Consider the following 10,317-nt stretch of genomic DNA (forward strand, 5'->3'; position numbering starts at 1 on the left):
GCATTCCTTGAACTGCCCTTAAAAACCCTGAAATCGATGGCATGGTATTTCCATATGACCTTCAGGACAAACTTTTGTACCTCGTCATATTGAGTGAAGTTTACTGATAGGGCTGGAATAAAATAGTAGTAGTAATAACAATACTTATAACAATTTCCATTTATTGAATACTTGCTCTGTACCAGGGTTATGAATGACAGTTTCTGGGATTGATTTGATCATTAGAGAAAAGTCCAAATGTTTCTATTTCCCATAAGGAAACTAAGACTCAACTTGCCCAAACCATCCGGTGCTGAATTGGATTTTCTCCATTGCCTGCTGCCTGCTTCTCACCTGCAGGGCAGACTTCTGTCATCTCTGCTCAGATCACTCACGAACCCAAACACTAGCAGAGATCTTTCCAGAGCTGAAAAGTGGTCATAAAGACTGGCTATTGGCCTGTGCACTTCCCCCAACTACACATGCTCTGTGGGCTTCACTTAGAGACTCCTGTTGTAATCCTGTGCAGTGGGTGAGTTGTGTCCTCACCCCAAAGTAATATGGTCAAGTCCTAACCTCTGGCACCTTAGAATGGGGCCTTATTTAGAAATGCGGTCTTTGCAGATGTGGTTTGTAAGCTGAAATCATATTGGATGAGGGTGGGCCACCTCAAATCCAATGACTAGTGTCACTGTAAGAAAAGGGGAGGGCACAGATCTCTGGGGAGAGGGCCATGTGACCATGGAGGCAGAGATGGCAGTGATGCAGCTACAAGCCAAGGAACGCCAGGATTGCCGAGGGCTACCAGAAGCTAGGAAGGGACAGTGAAGGTTTATACCCTCGAGTCTTCAGAGGGAGCCTGCCTGGCCTGCACCTGGCTTCCAGAATGGTGAGAGAATCCATTTCCATTGTCTCAAGCTCCTAGGACGTTTATGTTACTTTGTTATGGATGCTCTAGGGAAGAAATATATCCTGATTCTAGAAACCCTGGTCCTCTCATTTCCCAGCCTGGATGAATCTGAGCAGTGGCAGTATGGGGATGGGCTTCTGTGCTGGGGGAGGCAGCCCCGCAGCCTCAAGGAAGAGTGTCAACAACAAGGCTGGTTTGTAACTCTACCGTAGACACAGGCGTGACTGTCTGCAGATGGTCTTCAAACTGGAGAATTTCTGGAGGACTTGTGATGGGGTTGGGGGGACAAGAATGCACTGCGGTGTGCATGCAGGTTCTCCAATCCCAGGTCTCATCTAACCCCATGAATATTAGTATTGTTTTTATTCCCCAAGGAACTGAGGATGAGAAAGCTTAAGAGCTTTACCCAAGGCGGGCAAATTAGAGGAGGAAGCTTGTCGACCGGGAATGGTGATGACAGACAGTTCAGTCCAACATGCGTTCATGACCTTGAGTGCCAGAACCCCAAGACAAGAAAGGCACAGAAGGAGACAACTGATTAGTGGTACAGGCAGATATCAAAACAGCCCAGCTCTGTGCAGGAGAATAAATAGAAGGTGGGGGAAGGTATGTGTGCATATTAGCTGTGTCTGTCCCAATCATAGGGTTCAGCCTGAGAAAGGTGGTTCCTGAGCCTGGTTTGGAAAGGGAATTAAGAGCAAGGCAGGTGGAGAAGGAGGCATTGGTGGTCTGGCCCGTGGTCCTCCAGCTCTTTGGCCCTGGTTCCCTTTGCAGAATTATAAACTACCATGGACCCCAAAGACCTTTGGTTATGTGGGTTATAGCGATGTTATTGTATTAGACATTAGAACTGAGAAATTGTAAATTTGTCCATTGCAAATTCCCAGTGTGTTGAAAGTAATAATAATAAACCCAGTCCATGTGGACATAAATAATATCTTTTTTTGTTGTTGTAAAAAATAAGTTATTCCAAAACAAAATAGTACAGGCCACAAAATGTGGCCTCATTATACATTTCTGAACATCTCTTCATTGGGAGACAGCAGGATCTTTCCCTCAGTTGATCTGTCGTGATGTGTAGCTTTGGCTGATATATGTGGAAGAAAGTCTGGCCTCACACACACAAAAAGTGGAAAAAGGTGGGGCCCCAGGGATGCCCTGAGAGGCTCTTTTGGAGCCCAGGCACGCTCAGCCCACACTTGGAGAACTGCTACTGGAGGCAGAGGAAACAGCCTGAGCTAAGGCCACGAGGCCAGCCACAGCACAGAAGGTTTGGGAGTTAATTTTGCACAGCACTGTGTGACCAGAGCCTATGGGAAAGACTCCGAATGGCAGGAAGGGCCCTGAAGTGGTGGGTGGGTCTGGATGCCTGATGGCCCATACTTCAGCCAGCAGGTGATGAGAGGCGGTCGATGACCAGCCCCTGGGGGATCCTGGGATGATCTATTCCTGGGTTACATCCAGCAGAGAGCCCCTTTGAGTCTAGTGCTGATGGCCCTGAGCCAAAGAGATGGGGTTAATCACACGGAATAGTCTGTTTCAAGAACAGAGAAAATGTTCCCATTAAAATAATTAAAATCTTAAAACATTTGGGGATCAAAGGTAGATGTTTTAGTTACCTAGAAAATCAACTTGGTGAAACAGTTTATTTTTTTTCATGATCCCAAAAAAAGAAGACATTACCATATTTTCTCTATAAGGTGGGCCTCAAAGAGAGAGTCCCCGTAGGAATACAGATGGGATCTCAGGCTTCCACTCTGTGGCTTGGTGACCTCGGGTGCAGGACTTGGGCTCCTGTGCCTCAGTTTCCTCATCTACACTAAGGGAACAACACTTTGTACCATAGAGTTTAAATGAGATCTATTGCCGTTCCATCAGCATCATTTTCTGTCCTCTGACCCGTGTCTTTAGCACACAACCCCTGGGCATGTTCTTTGTCTCAAGGGTCTGACCCACAGCATTTAGAGCTAGTTCTTAGCCCTGCCGCCCAATCTCTTGCTCAGTATGGCTGGTCTTTGTCTTCAGAATATTCTTTTCTGTGATTGCCTGAACATCTCACGCCACATGCAACTGGGGACTTCGTTTTGAAAACATTTGTTCCAAAAGGTAGTAGTGAATATCAGCTGGGCTCACAGAGATTTGGGACTCCCTCCCTGACCACCCACAGGTGGATTTTGTTCCTGAGGGCCAAGACCCCCACGGAGAGCCAGCACTGGGTTCACCTGGTTTCCAGCCACAGCTGCCCTGGTCTCTGCCAGGCTTTTAGGATGTGTCTCAGGGGTCACCAGGGGCACAGAGGAGGGTGGGTCTGTAGAGTGTCAGGGCAGGCTCCAGAGACCCACCTCATCCATTGTAACTGTGTCTGGTTGCTTCTCTATTGGCATTGAACATAAGGGTTTGACAAAATGCATCCTGCAGAACACACACACACACACACACAGACACAGATGCACATAGACACACACACACATACAGAAACACACACACAGAAACTCAAACACAAACACAGAAATACAAACGGAGCCCTGACCAGTTTGGCTCAGCAGTTAGAGTATTGACCTGCGGTCTGGAGAGACCCAGGTTTGCTTCCCAATAGGGGTGCGTACCTCAGTTGCAGTTTGTCCCTAGCCCTGGTTGGGTCGTCTGGGTGGCAGCCACTTGATGTGTCCTTTTTACATCGATGTTTTTTCCTCTCTCTCCCCCTCCCACTCTATCTGAACAAAATATCAAAAAATGTTCTCGGGTGAGGTAAAAAAAAAAATACAAACAGAAACAGACACACACGTAAAGTAACACATACAAAAACACAGACACCCACACAGAAACACACAAACACACACACAGAGACACACACACAGACATACACAGACATGTGTGCAGAAACACACACACTTATTTGCAAAGCTTAACTTGAAGACCAGTTAGAGTGGTAGGGGTAACTGATGAATCCCACTGGGGTCTGGCTGGGCCAAGGCCAGAGAGGAATGGGTAAGTCTCTTTGCCTCCGGGGTCTCCTCAAACCCAGTGCACTTGCTTCCTAGACCAACCTCTGTCTCAGTGGGAGAAGCAGCTGTGGGGAAAGTGGGGCCCGGGTTCAAATCCCAGCTCTGCCACTGTTGACCCTGGATTTGAGGCAGACCCTTCAGTTCTCCAAGCGTCCATCTCATCACAAAACAGCACTAACTTTATTGGGAAGATAAGGTGTTGGGATTCTGAATGAGATCCAGATGGGAGAAGTTGGGGGATCGAGAAAAATAGGGGAAGGGTTTAAGAAGTACAATTTTGTTACAAAATAGCCATGGGAATGTAAAGTACAGCATAGGGAATATAGTCAATAATATTGTAAGAACTAGGTATGGTGCCAGGTGGGTACTGGAAATATCAAGGGGAAACACTGTTGAAAGTATATGATTGTTTAACCACTGTGCTGTACACCTGAAACTGATATAAAATAATACTGAAAGTAAACTGTAATTGGAAAGTAAAAAAATATATAAAAATAAATTATAAAAATAAAAGACCGAGTAAACAGAACCATCTAGTGGACTGCTTCAGAGATGCCTAAGATACACAATCAAGTGAAGTGTGTGTGTGCGTGTGTGTGTGCATGTGCATGTATATCTGCATGTGTGTCGGGGCAGTACATAGTTAGGGGTTTGTTCCTTTCTCTTTTTTTAAAGGAAGAGATTCGAGCAAGGAGCCTGTTCAGCAGGGTCAGAACGTTTCAGACACAAACCAGCTCCCTCTGCCATCCTTCCTCACCCTTCTGCACTGGAGTATAATCGGTTATTAAAATGAAAAATTTGCTCTTTCTCACCCACAGCAGCTGTTTCATTAGGTTTTGCATTTCTCTCAGTCTGAATGTTAGCTCTTGTTCCAGGCAATAACTCATCATTTCTTTAATGAATATATATCTATTGACAGTATGATAGATGATAACAGACTTCTGCTAAGGAATAAAGCAGTCTCACGGGCCATTCTAACCTATTGGGAAAAGAGCGAAAATTAAATAACCAATTATAAGTGGATATTTACCTGATAGATTAGGAAGGTGACTTCAGAGCTGTCTTGCTCTATTAGGTAAATGATCTATACTCCACAGAGTTTTATGAATATGTATTTCAGTAAAAGACTCAAGTCTCAGCAATAATTAAAATGCATTTTATAGCATTTTATTAATAACGGAGCCCTCCTCTTGACTTTTCCAAAAGAAATGAGTTTAAAACAATGCTGTAGTTTGTCTTCTGAGTAATGTCCGATCAGCTTGCCCCAAACTGCTGTCTCACTTTCTCTCCCCCTGGGTCCCTGATCATGGCAACTGCAATGTGTTCTCAGTGACAGAGTTGGAACCATACATCATCCCTGGATCCTTATATGAAGTTGGTCACAAACACTTACCTTCTCCCACCCCATTTTAATATTTCTCTTGCCGCCAGGGTTAGACTTCAATCCTAAACATCCACATATGTTACGGCTCTACTCAAAAAACATTCCACAGATCTGTGCTGTTTTCTAAGCATTTTCCAATGTATATTCTGTGGAATGCTCATCCCATGACCTAGCTCTCTTAAAAGAAAAGAAAGAAAAAAAGTTATTCTGATTAAAATATTTGAAATATGGCATATCTTTTGTATCCCCCTCCTTGGAAATTCCAATATGTATTCAAGTATTAAAGGCTCTGATAAGTCCTGCAGTGTTTTCGAAGCTTAGTTTTGTAACACCCACTGACATCTTATGAAACTGCAAATCCTGGCTCACAAGATGATGTCCCACTCCCTTAGTCTGGCTAATAGAGCCCTTCCCAAAGTACCTAGAGGCTACTTTCCCAAATCCATTTATGGCTGCTTCCCATCATTCTATCCCCATTACAGACCATTCTTCCTTCTCAGAATGTGCCATATCCACCCTCCTCCTTCTGTGGAAAGTCCTCCTCTACTTACCCTTGTTCTTTGCTTTGCAAACACTTATTTAAGCTTCAAAAGTCAACCCAAATAGTGCTTCCACCATACAGCCAATTTATTCTGCACTCCCTTGACTTTGTCCTGTTGGCATTTCTTATGCCATCCCACTAGTTTTATTTGAGCTCTTTGTGTATTTGAACAACTTGTTTGTGTCTCTATTGCACTGGGAAGGTGGGGAGAGAAGCTTTATCTTCATTCTTTTTCTACCTCAGTAGCTGAGGTAGTTCCCAACACACTGCCTGGAGGCAGGGAGTATTTGTTGAAGGAACTTAGAAAACAAATGACCAAAAGTAAGTTTTATTGCTTCCTTTTTGTGTCTTGAGGTTTTTTTTTTCATGACCACATGAATTATTCATAAAACCAACCCAGCCTGAGAGGGCACTGGGATGCCTGGTCTACAGGCCCCATCCCTGCTAAGAGCACTTTGAAGAAAGGGGGCACAGCCTTCTCTCGCTGCCCACCCTCCCTGACCATGAACTCATGGCTGGAGGAGCCAATTTGAGACACTTGTTTGAAAGAGCCACTGGTTATTATTTTAACAGTGATATTAACATTATGTTTGCACTGTAGATCTTTCCTGGTTCCTTATGTCTGAGAAAGTGCTTTTAGCCTTGGCTTGATGGTGGTGATATTGGAATGAATGCACTTCCAACTGTACCTGGCCCCCCAGGAATCTAAGATGCGTTATCTCATCTCTGGAGACCATCTGGGCAAGCCATGCTTTAAATAAATAAAATGAAAGTTGTTGTCATCCAGGCTGCCTACCAGCCAAGGCTTCTCAGTGTAATAATATTATCCAAAGCATGATGATGGAGAGAGGCAAGAATGGGTGTGATACTACAGGGCAGGAGGCCCCAGCTCTGCATCTGAGCAGCACCTTTTTGCAGAAGCCTGGCCAGGGTGATGACCTGACTCTCTAATCCCATCAGTTCATTGTCCCAATGCCATTTGTACATTTATCAAAGAGCCCCTTTAACTAGAGAAATAGAAATTGTAACATTTGAAGTAGTCACTAGACATGCATTGTATCCAGTTTTCTCTTTCTCTCTTTCTTTTGTGTGTGTGTGTGTGTGTGTGTGTGTGTGTGTGTGTGTGAGAGAGAGAGAGAGAGAGAGAGAGAGAGAGAGAGAGATTAAGCTGGGCACTTCCTCCAGAAAGCCTGAGATGACAGACTGTCTGACACTGTTCAAACTAGTCCTCTCATGAGATCATTCTTTTTTCTTTTTTTCTTTTTCCTGTATTGTGCTTCATTTTTATGTATATACTTATTTTTAAACTACAGTTGACATTCAATGTTCTTCTGTATTAGTTTCAGATGTGCAGCATGGTGGTTAGACAATCATTGCTTTACAGAGTGGTCCCCCTGATGTTCCCAGTACCCACCTGGCACCATCATGTCATCATGACATTACTGACGATGTTGCCTATTCTTCAATCCACATCTCTGTGACTATCTGTGACTACTCATTTGTACTTTTCAATCTCTTCACCTTTTTTCCTGAGCCCCCAAGCCCCTCCCCCTCTGACAACCCTCAGTCTGTTCTCTGTGTCTGTGAGTCTCTTTCTATTTTGTTTGTTGTGTATTTTGTGCTTTTGATTCTACACACACGTGAATCACGTGGTGTTTGTCTTCCTCTGTCTGACATAGTTCACTGAGCACAGTGCCCTCTAGGCTCCTCCACACTGTCTCAGATGGTGAGATGTCATTTTTTTTGATGGCCAAGGAGGGCTCCATTGCATACGTACCACAGCTTTGTTAAAGGTGTATGTCTCCTTGGGGCTTTTTCAAGTGTATCAGCTGTTAGATTGGTAGTGTCCCTGAGAACAGGGGCCTGGCTTCGTTGTCTCCCACCTGGTGCCTAGCATGGTGCCGCATAAGTGAGATGTGACTTTGAAAGCATCTCATATGGGGACTTTACCTTCAGAGGCACCAACCAGAACAGGTCACTGAGGCCTGCTGGAAAGAGTCAGTTCCAAACAGGTTGGGTGGATATTACTCTAGTTTTACTGAACATTTTTAACATCTCATTATTGTTTTTCAAAAGGAAAGTACCACTTCTCAGCATACTTGAATTGAAACCCAGGGGTCATTGTCCCGGGACTGTCAGAACAAATACCGCAAACAGAAATGTGTTCTTTCGTGGTTCTGGAAGCTGAACGTGTGATGTTAAGGTGTGGGCAGGGCTGGCTGCCTCCGAAGACTCCAGGGAGGATCCTCCGGCCTCTTCCAGCTTCTGGAGTCCAGTCTCTGCCACCATCTCCACCCGCATCTCCCGCTGTCTTCACAGGTGTCCTCTCCGAGTCTGTTTCCAGGCTTCCCTCTCAGCAGACACCATTATACTGGGGCAGGGCCACCCTAGTGACCTTGTTGGGACTTGATTCCATCTGCAAGATCCTCATCTCCAAATAAGATCGCATTTGTAAGTAGCAGTGGTTAGGACATCAACATAGGTTTGGTCGGGGGTTGCGAGGAGACATAATCCGACCTGTAAGACTACACAATTTATTTTCAGTAGTTGACGGTTTATAGTATTATCTGTGTGTTGTCTTTAAACTAGCCAAGGAACTTTCTAGAAACCTTTAAATTATTGTTTTTTGGTGTACCTTGACAATAAAATGTTTCTCTACGTAGGCTACTTTAGAAAGGTTTGGGGGAGGACTGTGTTTTTCTGATGCCAAAGCTTTGGTCATATGGAACTTTCCAACTCTTAAGGGCAAAAGACACTTTCAGTGTTTTGACACAGACTTCACAGGTGAGAATGTCTTGTTTTATTCGCAATCTGTAGCGGTGGGTCTAAAGCTATTCCAGATGAATTTAATAATACATTTGTAATATTATAGATTATGTATAAGAACACTACTTCTTATCTACTGATCTTGAAGAAAGTCTGGGAAAATGCCCTTTCTAGTAAAACTTCCATTTTTTGTAAGTTGCTAGCTTTCTTTTTCCCCACCATAATTGTAAAATTCTGTAATTATTTTCAAATTCCAAGCTTCTATCCTAATTCTAACATCCTATAATCACGTTATCTTGCAGACATTGGGTCCATAAAAAAAGGTTCTTGATACTTGATCCTGTTCAAAATATCCATGCTCAACTCATGTCCCTAGTTTCAAACATCCCATAATGTTCACCTGTATGTTTGGTTTACAGGATTTATACATTAAAAATATTACATCTTTTATTAGTCCAATGATTGTGATATGGCTGTATTGCCAATAACATTTCTTGCCTCTATAGCCTGGCTGGTCGTAGCTCATGGGGTGACAGAGATGACCAAATATTGTATCCCTGGATGTTTGGACAGGACTAAATGTCCACTAAAAAATAATGTAGCCTGGTCCTTATCTTGGGGAGAATCATATTGTGTTAAGAAACAAAACTATAGGCTGAGACAAAAATACCGATTCTTCTAAGAATGCTCCATTTGTATAAGTATTACTCTTCACTTTGATTTTTACATTATGTTATTAAAATAGAATTTAGTCATAATTGAATTGCAAAATGCCAAATTAATGAATGATATTAATTTTGAGAGAATAATTTTAATCATATTGTATTTTTAAAAGGATGCCTTTTCTCTGTCCAGAAGAGCCTAAACCCCAGGTCAGTGTTTTTCAGAGAATCTACCTCTGTCTGGCTCATCTGGTGTGTGTGTACATGTGAGCGCATGTGGGGGTGATTTTTAAAATGCAGATTACTGGGTGCACCTAAGGCTACTGAATCAGTGAGTTTGAGTGATGGGGTCCAGCTATCTGGATTATTAGCAGTTCTCCCTGGTCATCTTTATGTAAATTTCAGTTTGATAATCTTCTACCTGGACGCTTTGCAAACACTGCTACACACCTGGTGGCAGGTGCCTAATAATAGAGGAGAGGAATACAAAGGCTCAGTCTGTATAGAACTGCCTCCAAGTCCCAAACCTAGTACATAGCCCCTGTCATGTGAACGGGGACCCTCAGGACCCTCTGCTCCTCTTCTGCTTCAAGGCATTGGAGGAATCTCTGGTGGGTTCTGCCTTAGAACTGCAGTCTGGGCTCCTGGAAAGAGCCTCTGTCGCTCCTGCCTGAGACCCCAGCCAGACTGAATGCCTGTGGGTCGTATGGAGACCATGGGAGCCAAGCAGGGAAGACAGGCTGAGGGTGGCACACAGCTAGACTCCTGCCCAGGGCTGCCAGATAGAACACGGGACCCCTGACAACATGTGCATTTCAGACAAGTATTGCACGGGACATACTTATACTAAAATCAACTCCATTTCACTGGCCATCTTGTGCTTTTACTTGCTGAACTTGGAAATCTCAGGCTGAAGCGGACCCTGCAAAGCCCCCGATTTAAGCCCCCACCGTCACAACCCTGGGGAAACAAAGTCATTCCACACTTTCGGTCAAAGTAACTAGCCGAGGCCAAGTGCACACCCACTCGGAGGCCGAGCCCAGTGTTCCTGTTTGCAAACATCTGGTTTC

General features: G+C 44.1%; 1 long non-coding RNA gene across 1 annotated transcript; it reads left to right on the forward strand.

Annotated features, from left to right (window-relative positions):
* Positions 1-713: 713 nt before the first annotated feature.
* LOC118617128 lies at positions 714-9,452 on the forward strand. The gene is made up of 3 exons (XR_004956799.1): positions 714-868; positions 8,139-8,270; positions 9,421-9,452. It is a non-coding gene; the product is annotated as an uncharacterized LOC118617128 (long non-coding RNA).
* The last annotated feature ends 865 nt before the right edge of the window (positions 9,453-10,317 follow it).

The sequence above is a fragment of the Molossus molossus genome, unplaced genomic scaffold (assembly GCF_014108415.1).
Source record: "Molossus molossus isolate mMolMol1 unplaced genomic scaffold, mMolMol1.p scaffold_m16_p_1, whole genome shotgun sequence".
Classification (NCBI taxonomy): Eukaryota; Metazoa; Chordata; class Mammalia; order Chiroptera; family Molossidae; genus Molossus; species Molossus molossus.